The sequence below is a fragment of the Meleagris gallopavo genome, chromosome 3 (assembly GCF_000146605.3).
Source record: "Meleagris gallopavo isolate NT-WF06-2002-E0010 breed Aviagen turkey brand Nicholas breeding stock chromosome 3, Turkey_5.1, whole genome shotgun sequence".
Taxonomy (NCBI): domain Eukaryota; kingdom Metazoa; phylum Chordata; class Aves; order Galliformes; family Phasianidae; genus Meleagris; species Meleagris gallopavo.
In genome coordinates this window covers 46,681,141-46,694,448 of record NC_015013.2, presented here as the reverse complement: position 1 = coordinate 46,694,448, position 13,308 = coordinate 46,681,141, and the positions used below count along the sequence as shown (strand labels likewise).

General features: G+C 37.9%; 1 long non-coding RNA gene across 4 annotated transcripts; it reads left to right on the top strand.

Moving 5' to 3' along the window:
• Positions 1–401: 401 nt before the first annotated feature.
• LOC109366748 lies at positions 402–12,582 on the top strand. Of its 4 annotated transcripts, none has more exons than XR_004159237.1 (4): positions 402–491; positions 584–716; positions 3,218–3,358; positions 12,502–12,582. It is a non-coding gene; the product is annotated as an uncharacterized LOC109366748 (long non-coding RNA). The 4 variants fall into 4 exon arrangements; XR_004159236.1 differs by lacking the exon at positions 12,502–12,582 and adding an exon at positions 6,842–8,638; XR_004159234.1 differs by lacking the exon at positions 12,502–12,582 and adding an exon at positions 6,133–6,817.
• Positions 12,583–13,308: the final 726 nt, after the last annotated feature.

The window sequence follows — 13,308 nt, the reverse complement described above, 5'->3', positions numbered from 1 at the left end:
AGGTTTTCAATACAATATTCTTTTGCTGCTTTACATGCCACTTAGCATTAATGTCATCTTGTTTTTCAACTTTTGCAAGTGCTGGGTGTCATTACAAGCCTGAAGCAACCAACAAGCTGGAATTAGTGACTTTTAAAATAGCAGTGTATTGAGAAAAAGATGGAAGATAAAATTTTATCTTCCACGTGGAGACTACAGGCAGCCTGGATGTGTTGCAGGTGTCGTTTTCCTCCTATGCCTATATGCCTATATAGACTCCTGCTTGTGAAAGACATACTCCTGTTGTGTTGACACAAAGTAATTCAGTGACCACTTATTGGCACTGCAGAATGAAGAACCAAGAGCAAAGTTTGCAATCACTATGGAAACCGCCTCTCCTGTTGCTGTGTTGACACTGGCACATCTGTCAGACATAGCAACAGTGCTAGAGAATTCTTTCCAAGGAAGCTCTTCATGAGACTCCTGTATGGGACAGGGCCCAGGGCTTCAGGGTTTGTTTCAACAATCTGACAATCTGCACAAGCATGATTTTATTTTCACTCTGCCCATGTAAGACAATTCTATGCTTTCTTTTGAATGTTAGGAGAACTGCAGAGTAAAACACCTGTAGAGGCAAATTCAAATCTAAACTACAAGATCCATCACCTAGATGTTACATCAAAGGAAGAAAGGGTCCAGCAAATAGCAAATTGAGAACTTTGTTCTTCTTCAGCATGGTATGTGGTTAAATATCTATTACTGCTGAATTTAGGGGTTTAGAGCAAACTATTTGTCTAATAGGTCCTCCTTTCTTTCCCCTTCCCTCCCCTTTCCTCCCCTTCCTTCCCTCTCCTTTTTTTCTTTCCTCCTGCCTCCCTTCCTTACACCCTTCCTTCCCTTCTTCTTATTCTTTTTTTTTTTTTAATGCTGCTTTATGCATGAGATATCACTTTGTTTTCTTTATTAGTGTTCCAAACCTCATCTGCCAGCATGTCAAAGTACTTTCTGGCATCAGTTGCTGCAATACCATTCTGTGTGAAAATGGAGGTGGTTGTGTTCTCTAAGGGAACACAACCACCAGCAAAGGCAGAGACACTTGTATGGCTTGGACTTGAAGCTATTCTTATAACCCAGAGTCTCTCATTAAGTTAGTACTTGTCTTCCTATAAACAGATTAAATATATATGTTTATTTTGTTTATTTTGAAACATGTTACTTAAACAAATTTGAAAGACTTTGCTGTGAAACATTAAATCACTTCCCGAAGTTAAAGTATTGTCTAGTGCACTGTACAGGCATATTGAGAGGAAAGTACAATCTTAGGTATAATTTCCCAGTGCTAACAGTAGTATCCATGGGGCTGTTGAAATAAATGGTGAACTCTTGAATCTCTGCCTACCCTGCAGGTAGTAACTTGATCTTTTTCTCTAGGAAGTCTTTCAAAATATGTCCTTTGCTACCTGTGACAATGGGTCATGGTATGTTTTGATTCATATAAACTCTTCAATGTTTGTACTACTCTTTAAAGGAAGACCTTTTAAAGATCTTGACAAATTAACAGAGGGTGTATAACATTCCCATAGCAAATGCAGCAGTGTTCATGAAAAGCTGTAATGCTACAAAACAGTTTACAGTTAAACTGCTGCAGAGCAGCTGAGGGTGACTGTTGTGGCTGGTACACTTAGGATTTAATGTAATTAAACAGATGAAAGCAGGAGGAAGGAAGAGTCACAGAGCCAACTTATTCATCATACCTCCACAAAATGCTCTGTAATTTCCTTTTTAAGAGCTGGTGTTACACTACAATCTCTTCTGATTGGTATTCCATTATTTATCTACTATGAGTGTTTATATAGATTTAAAAAAATATTAAAAATCACACCAAAGAAAGCAGATGATTGTTTGAATTTTCCGATCCTAATGTACTTTACTAACTGTATTCTGAGTTAATACAGCAGTATGTCTGGGAAGAAACTTCTAAGGCTTTGCTTTTATAATTTATATTATAAATCAGAATCCCTCCTGTGCTATAATAAACAGTTACTTGTTACTTTTGTTTATATATAATTAACCACAGAGATAAGACATTGTTATCTTTTCAGCTAACAGTTTATGTAATTGATGGTGCATTTATACCAATGTATGTACAAACAATAGTATTCTCATATTTAATCCTTGAAAGCCACTAGTGCAGTATGTTTTGCAGTGGTTAGAAAGAACTCAGTGGTTAATTGTTGCTTGACAGTTACATCTTTTTAAATGCTTTCTCACATCTATTAGTGCTGGGAATCAAAATGGAAAGCCTTTGTCTTTGTCTGTAGGAATCACTGGAAAGGAAAACTGGATGGAAAGGGATGTGTTCCTGTCTGCCAGGAAAAAAAAAAAAGGAAATAGAGAAAACCATGTTGTGTTTTGCTGAAAGTTTTAATTGTAAATTATAGAATCGTGGAATTGTTTGAGGTGGAGCAGGCCTTTAAAAATCATGTAGTCCAACTTCACTGCAATAAAGAGGAACAGCTACAACTAGATCAGGTTGTTTTGAGCCCCATCCAGCCTGATCTTGATTGTCTCCAGGGACAGGTTATCCACCACCTCTCTGGGCAATAAATTTCATAGAGAAAGACTACATCTGTTAAATGGTGTTAGTTTGGAAAGATCTTACCAAGTTTGATAGCCATGCTCTCTATCAACAAGACATCCCTGGATGTGGAATGAAGTTGACAAGACTTTTATGTTTAAATTTCTTTTCCCAGTAGCTTTGGACCTGTATTTTGTATTCCAAAGGCAAAAGGATTCACCAAGACATACAGCAAGTGCAGTGCTGGGGCTGAAGCACAAAGGCACAGGCAGGTAGTTCTCATGGGTGGTAGGATGACATCGGGGTCTGAACTGCTGCAGAGCTTGGCCACACTTCACCCTCAGGAGCAAGTACTGTCAAAGGAGGTTCAAAGCGTCACGTTTACAACCATGAAACAAGCTTCCTACTGATTTCAATACCTGACATAACACAGATGTGCAGACTCAATGCAAATTACCCTGTCTGTCCCTCCTACTTTCTACCAGTAGTGACAACACTGTATGCAAGTATGGTGCTCCCTTCTCTCTACTGCATGATGTCAGTGAAAGTGACACAGGGCAGGGGTGGAGGAAATAAATGCCATATCTTAAACTTACTTAGAACAGTATGCCGTGGCAGTACTTAAATGTGTAATTGTTCCCTGATGTGAATTGCCTCCAGTAGATGAAGGAGAGAGATGAGAATGATTTGTCTTGCCAAAGCTTCACAAACAAGTGAATGTCACAGGTGTGGGCTTAGCTCAAGAGCTCCTGAACTCCTCATGTCTTGTGGACAGCCTCATGCTCTGCTGCATGCTGGCAGGTAAATGATTTCACTGGTTATTTTATTACTCTGCAAATAAGTTTTTGTGTTTTGTTTTGTTTTTATTGTGGTGCAATATTGTGAACAGTTGAAATGTTTGGAATGTATTTCAAGCTCAGCAGGATTTTTTTTTCAGAGGATGAAATTAGCCACTGGAGTTAGGTCTCTGTAAACACTCGCTGCTGGAGAACTGAAGCGTCATAAAAGGGTGTTGTATTCTTTCTGAAACCAGCATTTTCTGGAAGCGTTACTCACAGGAATGAAAATGTCCCAAAGCACAGAATTACATTTCTTCAGAAAGACTGGAAGTAATTGTATTGCAGAATTTCAGAGATGCTACTGGAATTAGGCTGCCTTGAAGGAAATGACATCAAATTTTGCAGACCCTTGGGAAAACAGCTTTCACTCAAATGAATCACCATGTTACACCATCCTATTTCCTTCATTCAGTTTACTTTTAGGACTGTTCAGAATTGCTATAACATTCATTTTCTGATTATTTTTTATTACAGTCTAAAGACTGTCATTATTATAGAAGTACAAAAAATATATGTCCTTTCATTTGCTTTCCCAGTCTTTCCATTTCTGAACCAATATGAATCCACACCAGATCTTGCCATCATACTGTTACACCCTGCACCACCTTTGCATTAATATCTTACGACTTGTTGCATTTCACATTTAGCATTCTGGTTTAACTCCATGAATTGATACCTTTTCCCCAAAAATACTTGATTTTTTGACCCTTTATGACATCTTTCCTATGGCATGTTTCTTGCCAGGCCAACTACCTTCGTTCTTAATATATTAACAGCAAGTTGTATTTCTCTCTCTCTGTTTCTCTCACTATTAAACACTCTGTTGTTCCCTGGTTTTTAATTGGTGAGAGTGTTTCTGACAGGTAGGTCTATGCTCTCATTTTCTTCCTGCTCTTTTCCTTCAAGTTTAGCGTTTCTCCACACCACATCTCTTTGGGCACTGACTTAGAGTAGATAATGAACTGTACTTTTCCCCCTCCCGAAAGTTATATAAACCTTCCCCCTATGGCACCTGCAGTCAGAAAAAGTTTAATGGAGTTTTTTTTTTTTATAGTTTTTAGACTGCAAACTACCAGAAAAGACGTTAACTTACAGCTACTTGTAGCAGTGAAAACACAATATGAATATTGTCCCCAGTTTGGCATCAACAATTCAAGAAGGTGGTCAGAAGCTTTTATTTGAATTTTCTGCATCTTTTTTTTGAGGTCTGAATTCATGCTTTATAGAGGTTGGTGTGAGACAAGTTGTTTAATTTGCAAAGATCAGGAAGAGAGGTAGAGATATACACAGAATTTGAGGACAGCAGGAACAATTAATTCATACTGTTTGATTTATGTAGCCAAAAGATATTCAAAAGGTTGTTCTTCTTCCATAAATCAAGCCCAAGGACTTTACCTAGTTAAGCCAGATATTTCAGTTTTCAAAATATATGAGTTACAGAAAGTGGGTGGAAGAGTTCAATTTGTGACCAATGCCTCTGCAACAGTACAGAAATGATCAAATCAGGTAAACCCAGATGATTCCAATAGATAAACCATATCTTCTGGTGCACCAAAAGGACAATATAACAAATAAACATCATGCTCCATTATCACAAAAAGGAGACAGAGTGTTGTTCAACTGATTAAATTCAGGTACATGACCAGACTCAACAATAACGGATTTCATTTGGAGTATTGGTTTAAATGCTCTATATCTTGGTCTAGATGTTGCAAGCTACAACAAGATAATGCTTCAGAAAAAAAGAGGAAGCAAATAAACAAAAGCAGCTGGAAATTCCTTCCCGACCCCCTGCAAGTAGATAATTCAAACCCTTAAGCTCTGATTAACCTAATCGGGTTGAAGTATAAGCATTATGAGAGTACTGAGATAATTGATGGTATTCTGAATCCAGGTAATAAAAAGAACTTGGATCAAGATGCAGAAATAGGATGAGATTTCTTAGTTCATAGAAAAGAGGATGACGTTTGGATTTACTGACAATTAAGAACAGCTATATAGAAAGACTGTCATAAAACTAGGCAGAAAGTAAGCTACTTCATCACCACTGTGATTATTGTTGCCTTTGTAGGCAACAAGACTGATTTTCAAATTCTACAATTTTATTTGAGGTTTCTCCTTTTAATCTCATGATATGTCTACATCTTTCAAGCTGCGGATAGCATAACTGGAAGTAGTAACCCAAAAGTGATGATGCAATGGAAAGCTGCATCTACCCACATTGGGATGAGAAAGTTTTTAGCAGCTATTGCCAGTCTTCCACATGAAGGTAGAATGAGGATCACACAACTTTAAAATTAGGAGAAGTCAGACTGGACATTTAGGAAGAACGAAAAAAATTAAGCATTACAACAATTTAGTACTCCATCAGCAGAAATGTTGTGGTGAAAGTTGAATGTCTTTCTCAATTAGTGCACTCTAGTTCCACATGTACTGTGGACAGTGTCACCCCAGAGCAGTTGGCAGTGGAGTTTTTTGGCTTTATAATCTATGAGGTGAAAACTACAGGACCCTATTTCACTCTACATAGATGAAAGCTCTGTGGCACTGAAGACGAGCCCCTCCCTCTGCTTGTGGCTGATGAAGGAGGCTGAATTGTTCAGCTTGATGAAGTGCAGTCTCCTGCTTTCTCACAGACACATTTGCAGCATTTCTATCTGTGGATCTGCCAAATTCTGTAAAAGGAGGTCATATTTGGCCTTGTTTGAGACAGACTTCTCTGTTTTTTTAATGAAGGTGTTCTGACTGATTTGTCGTCACTATGAGCACTGCAGACGAAGAAGATGAGAAGATATTAATAAAAAGGAAACTAGAAGACAGACTAGTTAATGTTTCAGAGAAAGTTTGTTGTAATGAACACCAATGAAAATCAGTAGCTTTATAGCAAATTATATTCCAGCTGCATTCATTCTATATATTCTGCTTGTTTGCACATCACTGCAGCTAGAGCTGATACAACTGGCAGGTACGATTATTTTGAAAGGCTTCTGCTTCACTAAGAATCTAATTCATGCAAAGGAGACAAAGATAGGACTGTGATGAAATGCTGTGGTGAGACATTAATTACAAGAGGAGACTGCAAACTTTCAGAATTTATGTTTCAGAGAGGCCCAGATATGTGGGTAACTTCTTACCTTCTTGAAGACATACAGTGGGCAGCTCTCCTGTTTCCAAACAATTTTCTCTTGAGCTCTCAGTTCCACACACTCTTACTCCCTCAAGAATAAGGCAAATGAGACTCCCTGTCTCATGTGGGTTTGAAAATCTCTGGTTATCTGGCAAGCATATACCCTATAGCATTCCCCTCTTTGCCCCTCCTTGCCTGGCATGCGCTTTCCTCTCTACTCTGCACAGCGTGAAACTCAGAAAATCACTTTCTTAAACTAACTTTAAGTTTACTCCCAAGCAATTTAGTGCAATCTCCGTTTCTCTCTCCATCTTTTAGGCACTGACTGGGCTGATCTGTTGGCTCACCCCGGGGCTACAAGCACACCAACTAGTCTCCTTGCAAGGGGACAGGCACTCAAGAGAAGGTCTTTCAGTACTGAGGACTTTTGCAATCAGGAAACCACACTTTTGTCCTTCAGGAATCCTTCACTGATTTTCTTCACTGATTTTGAATTTGTTTTGCAAAATCAACATGCCTTTTTTTTTATTATTCTTTGTTGATCCAAAGCATGGCTTTACCTCCATCAAGCAGGTTTTCTTTAAAGTATCATTATATGAATTCTAAAGTTTATTTCTTCTTCCTCATCTTGTGGAGGACAAAGAGACAGAGAAGGGAACTGTGAAATAATCAGGAGAAGATAAATAACATTCTACTTTTGAAGTGAGTATTTTTACAAAAGTGCCTTTGCTCTCTTCTGTCAATGTAAAGAGGACCAAAACTTTAATTTACTTCCCTTTTCACCATCAAAATGGAGCTGTGAAGGCCTGGTATAGTGAAGAGTTAGGCTTTCCAAGTATGCAAAATCAATACATTGGGAAGATTTATGACTGTAGAAGAGGAGAAAGAGATGTGTGTTGGTCATTGTTACAAAGATGAATATTACATATTTTGACTTATTCTAATTTAATGAACCCCAGAAAGCACTTTTAGTGTTTACTTTTTCCTCATTTGATTCTAATTAACCTTTCCCATGATTCAGATGTCTGACAAATGTGGAGGGCTGCAGGGCTAAGTGCTTTTTTCCCATGATTGACTTTAATTAAGCATGCTCCAGGCTTGAAACCCCTGTAAACTTAAAGAACTTTATTTTAATTGCCTTCTGCCACATTTACTTATGCTAGACAAATAATATAAATCAAATATCAGTGCTATTAGATGAACGAAGAACTGACTTACAAAATAGTAGTCTGCCACGGAAAAACATATTACACTCTAAATCTGAATAGAAAGTACTATGGTGGGAGAAAGATGACAGATTTCATAAAGGAAACTTCTGGAACTTTAATAGCTTTTCATTTTCTGCACAGTAGGTATGTTAAGAAACCAAGTTCCAAACTACTGTTATTCTTCTCCAGTTTCAGTGTTAATAGGTTATATTCATTAAAACATGAAATTTTTAACTGAATACATTAAGAACTTATTTCAGGCTTTCAACTGTTCAACAGCTCTCTGTTGCAGCTGTTGGAATGAGGCAGTTCAATCTTAATTAGGAGACCTTGTCACCTAAATTGCATGAGTTTTCTGCTCCCTGAGCTTATCCCAAGAAAATCAGACAAAGAGTTAGGCACCAGTACTTGTACAAATACTGATGTTATTGTTCAAAACACTGCAAACAAAATAGTGCTCCAGCAGATATTTGGAGAAATAAATCAAAAATCATCCATATTTTTTAGTCAATATGAAGATTTTATCCAAATAAATGTTTGTTTGTTCTTCTACTGATTGATAGAGTTTTAATATAAAATTCCAACTGGCTTACAGGTGAAGAATATTCTTACTATGAAAATGAATAACAAATCTTATTTTCACTCTGCATTCCATTGGGATGATCTGAACTGAGTGTTTTAGAGAGGAATCTTGAGTTGCAGAGAGTAATCGTGAGTCACACAAAGGCACTGTACTGCACATTTTTGCTCCTTTAAAATCATGCTGTAGGTTCTGAAGGATCAGCTAAGTTATATTTACCGAATTAGGCTTCTCCTCTTTACTCTTCACTCTTGACAGGAGTAGTGTGGATGACTCCCTGAGAAAACCTTTTGCACTTGCTGTGGCTGAAACTGCTTACCATTAATAAACAAACAAACAAAAAAAGTCTGAGGAGCCTTTACTGGAAGGAAGCCTGGCAAAACTGTCTCTGAGCTTAATTATAATAGAGCAGTGGTCTTGAAATATGAGCTAACCTTTTGCTTCGGTAACCAAAATCCTGAAAATAGATGACACAGGGGTTAACAGTGCTGTCTCAATCTTCATGTCTCTTTTTCCCTTTTCTAAGACAGTGCAGTATACACTAAATAATTTTTTTTAAATTGTTATAGATGTAACTTAGATCAAGTTAATTCTTTAATGTAAAGAATCTTTACATCTGCACCCACAAACAGAGCAAAGGAATGCTTGAATATTTAATCAGCAAAGGCATCATAACATACATAAACATGCACATGCATCTATTCCTTTATATGTTTGACTGTTTAAGAAAACATTTTCCTCTAAAAGCAAAAGGTAGCAGATTGACAGCTCTGTTAGTTCTATTTATCCAGTTAACGTGTACTGCTGAAACCACTGCTGCATGAGGGTCTCCACAGGGGCCACCTTTGGCTTCAAAAGAATAATTACGTTTATACTCAGCTTCCAAGAATGCCAATAACAACACTGTACCAAGGTGGCAGCTTTCAGATCCCAGCTCAGGACTACAAGATGTTCCAGGCCAACCTAAAATCAAGTGTCAAAACCTGCAGAGAGTTGAAGGAAAATTGTTTACCTTTCTGGAGCCTGTAAAGATTGCAGTTTAATTCCTGATTTTGGCGTGTTTTGGAGTCCTGTTGAACGACCTCAGATTAAAAGGGTAAGCTAGGATACATGGTGGGAGATGCACAATGTAGATATTGACACTTGATGCACAAAACAGTTTATTTTTAAAGTACCCTGAGCCCTCTAAATTACAGAGCATTAATTTAAAATGGGAGATATAAGCCATTTGAGGTACTGTGGCTTTTTCCTGCCTGTGTGTCTTTGCTTAGTCACTATTATTCACAGGAAAAAAAATCTACAGCCATTTCCTGGTTTTAATTAATTCTATTTTACATCCTGACACTTTAACTTGCTCTTGATCAGCTTCTAAGTGATCTGTTTGACAGGTCTATCTTTAATTCTGAGTAATTGCCAAATCATTTTGCAATTTATCAGAAATGTGAAGAATAATTCTAGCTAGAAAGAGCTATTTTTCTTCAAGAATGAAAGCAAACTCTTAGAAAAGGGCCCGGGAGATTTAAGAAAAATTGTGATGTCATGTGAAATTTCTGAGACCCCTATCAGATTTCTAGCAAGACTGCTGAGTAATTGTGCATTCCATAAACACTGCAATGATCTGGCTTCAATGAAAGAACCTGCCCACATTCTATGGCTTTATTTAGACTAAGTTGAAAATCCTGCAATATATTACAATCTATTGAATGTGCTCATTTTGCAGAGACATTTTCAATGCCCTTCTTTACTAGGTGAGAGTATTGATAGTTGGTATCAGCCTTCAGGAACATCTGTAATTACAAACTAAATTACAGTGTTTCTGACTGAATATTTTTAAAACTCTGCAAAATAACTACAGTAAGTTTCCTTTCAGCTTGTTCACTCTGTCCCAGGCACAGACAGTCACATTTGCTCCCTATTGAGTCATTGTTATCTGGGGAAAGCTCTTTTGCCAGCTGTCAACAGTGGGAACAAGGACCTTACATGGAAAGGTCCTTTTCTAAAACTGCTTAGACTATGACCTATGTACATTTATGTTTCTTTTCAAATTCAGTGAAGCTGGGAGAAAACTGGCATGAAGCTTTGATCCGAAAGAAAGAATGGAGAAAATATTTTCTAAAAGAATATTTTTTTCAAAAACCTACACCATGTAATGATGTGTTTTTCTCTCAGAAGGGGAATATTTCAATTTGAAATTCAGTAATTTATTTAGTGTTATTTTTAAAAAATAACTCATAAGACCAAAACAAAACCTCAGCGTCATGATAATGAAATAGATATCTCCAAACTTTGTTTTCTTTCAAATTTTGGTTGGAATACTGAACATAAAATTGATTATTTACACAGAAGCTCTCTCGTGGTCTAGATTAGGTTATTTTCAGGGTCATGAACATTTCTAAAACCATGCAACCAGAAAGTCTTCCCTTCTGAGAGAGAGCACAGGAGGGATGAAGCTATGTATATTGGTATTATTAACAACAGAGCAGAGCAAAGTGTATAGGAACTATAATCAATGGCACAGCTGCAAGGAGTTCATTATGCAGCTGGTAGGAACAAAGAATATGGACAGACAGCAATTCCCTTTGACATTTAACATTTTACTTACTGTTACTGTTAAGTGATGGGTATGATAGGCATTCCCTTCACTCTAGTGAAGATCACACTTCACAGAACCATAGAATCATTGAATCATTTAATGGCTTGGGTTGGGAGAGATTTAAGATCATTTAGATTTAATCTCCTGTCATAATCAGAGTTGTCACCCACTAGATCAGGCTGCCCAGGGTCCCAGCCAACCTGGCCTTGAACACCTCCAGGAACTGTGAATCCGCAACTTCTCACAACAATTTCACACAACAGTAGCCTGTTCCAGTGTCTCACCACTCTAAGAGTAAAAAATGTGCTCCTAATATCTCATTTAAATCTCCTCTCTTTTAGTTTAAAACTGTTCTGCCTTGTCCTATTACTCTCAGATTGTATAAAAAATCAGTTTCCCTCCTCACCTTAGGTACTTGAAAGCTGCAGTGAGATCTCCCTAGTGCCTTCTCTTCTCTTCAGCACTTCTTCATAAGAATCATAGAATTATTAAGGTCAGAAAAGATCTCTACATCATCTAGTCCAACTGTTCAACTACCACCAGTATTGCCCACTAAACCATATCCCTAAGTACTATATCAACCCTTTCCTTAAACACCTCCCTGGGCAGCCTGTTCCAATGCCTTACCAATGAAAAGAATTTCTTCCAAATATCCAACCTGAACTTCCACTGGCACAACTTGAGGCTGTTCCCTCTTGTTCTATTGCTAGTTAAGAAGAGAGAGAAGAGACTGACCCTTACTTCACCACAAATTCCTTTAAGGTAGTTGCACAGTGATAAAGTTTCCCAGGAGCCTCCTATTCTTCAGACTAAATGATCCCGGTTTGCTCAGTTGCTCCTCATAAGACTTATGTTCCAAATTTTTCATCAGCTTTGTTGTCCTTCTTTGGACACACTCTTGGGCTTCAATGTCTTTCTTGTAGTAAAAGGCCCAAAACTGGATGCAGTGCTCAAGGTGCAGCCTCACCAGTGCTAAGTTCTGGAGGAGAATCAGTTCCCTAATCCTGCTGGCCAAACTATTTCTGATACAAGCCAGGATGCTATTGGTCTTCTTGGCCATCTCAGCACACTGCTGCCTCATATTCATCTGAGCAATAACCAACACCCCAATATCCTTTTCCTCTGCATAGTCTCCCAGGCACTGAGCCCCAGGCCTGTAGTACGGGATTGTTGTGACCGAAGTGCAAGACTCAACACTTGTCTTGCTGAACATCATCCCATTGGCCTCAGCCCATCGATTCAATTTGTCCGGATTCCTCTTTAGAGCCTTCCTACCCTCAGGCAGATTGACACTTTTCCCCAACTTGGTGTAGTCTACAGATATACTGAGGGTGCACTCAATTTTCTCATCCAAATCACCAATAAAGATATTAAACAGAATGGGCCCCAATACTGACTCCTGGCATGCACCACTCATCACCAGCTTCTACTTAGACATAGAGATGTTGACCAAATCTCTCTAGCTTTGACCATCCAACCAATTTCTTATCTAATTCTGCCTCTACTGTAGAGTTATGTTATTCCATCTCCTAAATGCTTTTTGGTATATGTTAAAAGTCACCTCAGTGGGAGCACTTATAAAATGTTCTGCTTTCAGTCGTAGATTGATCACTACTTGAATAATCCAGAGAGCCCAGCAGATTTAATTCCTGTGAGATTTCTAGATCTGGGACTTACTCAAGGTAATGACACTACAATTTATATGTACACACACATATATGTTTATCAATTCATTAATTGTTCTCATAGTCTAAATTCTGATATAGCAAGACTACTGCCCTCCTTCCAAAGAACTGGCAAATGAAAAAGTCATTCTAACCATAGAAAGATTTATTGGGCAGAGGGGCATAGCAGTGTTACCATGGAGAAGAGAAATAGAAGTGATTCCTCCATGGTCCAGGATCACATGGTTGCCTCATCTGTGTTACTTATAGCTAGAATATTTTATTATCTCCAGGTAAAAAGAACTAGCTAACAAACAAAACAAACTAATTAAAAACAAACAAACAAACACAGAAACCCACACCAGCAACAAAAACAAATAAGGAAGTAAACACACTTAAAATAATGGAGGAACATGCAAGAAATCCTACAGAAGGCAGACACAAAGGCAAACTCTTTACTTTTAGGTGTGGCATTTTGGGGAGAATTTCTTCCTGGAAGCAGCAAATATGTGGCAAAACTGAAAAAGAAAAATGTAAGTATTTCCTTCTTCCCAGATGTGCAGATTAAAAGAATACTGGTTGCATTGCTATGATTTGGCTCATATCAAATGCACCTTCATAAAATATCATGCCATATGCTGCAGCTGGCTGGATAGTATCTGGATGATATCTGATCCTGCGATTGTCATTGCCAAGCAAAGAGATACGCCAAATTATTAAAAAGTGTATTAAAGTCTCAG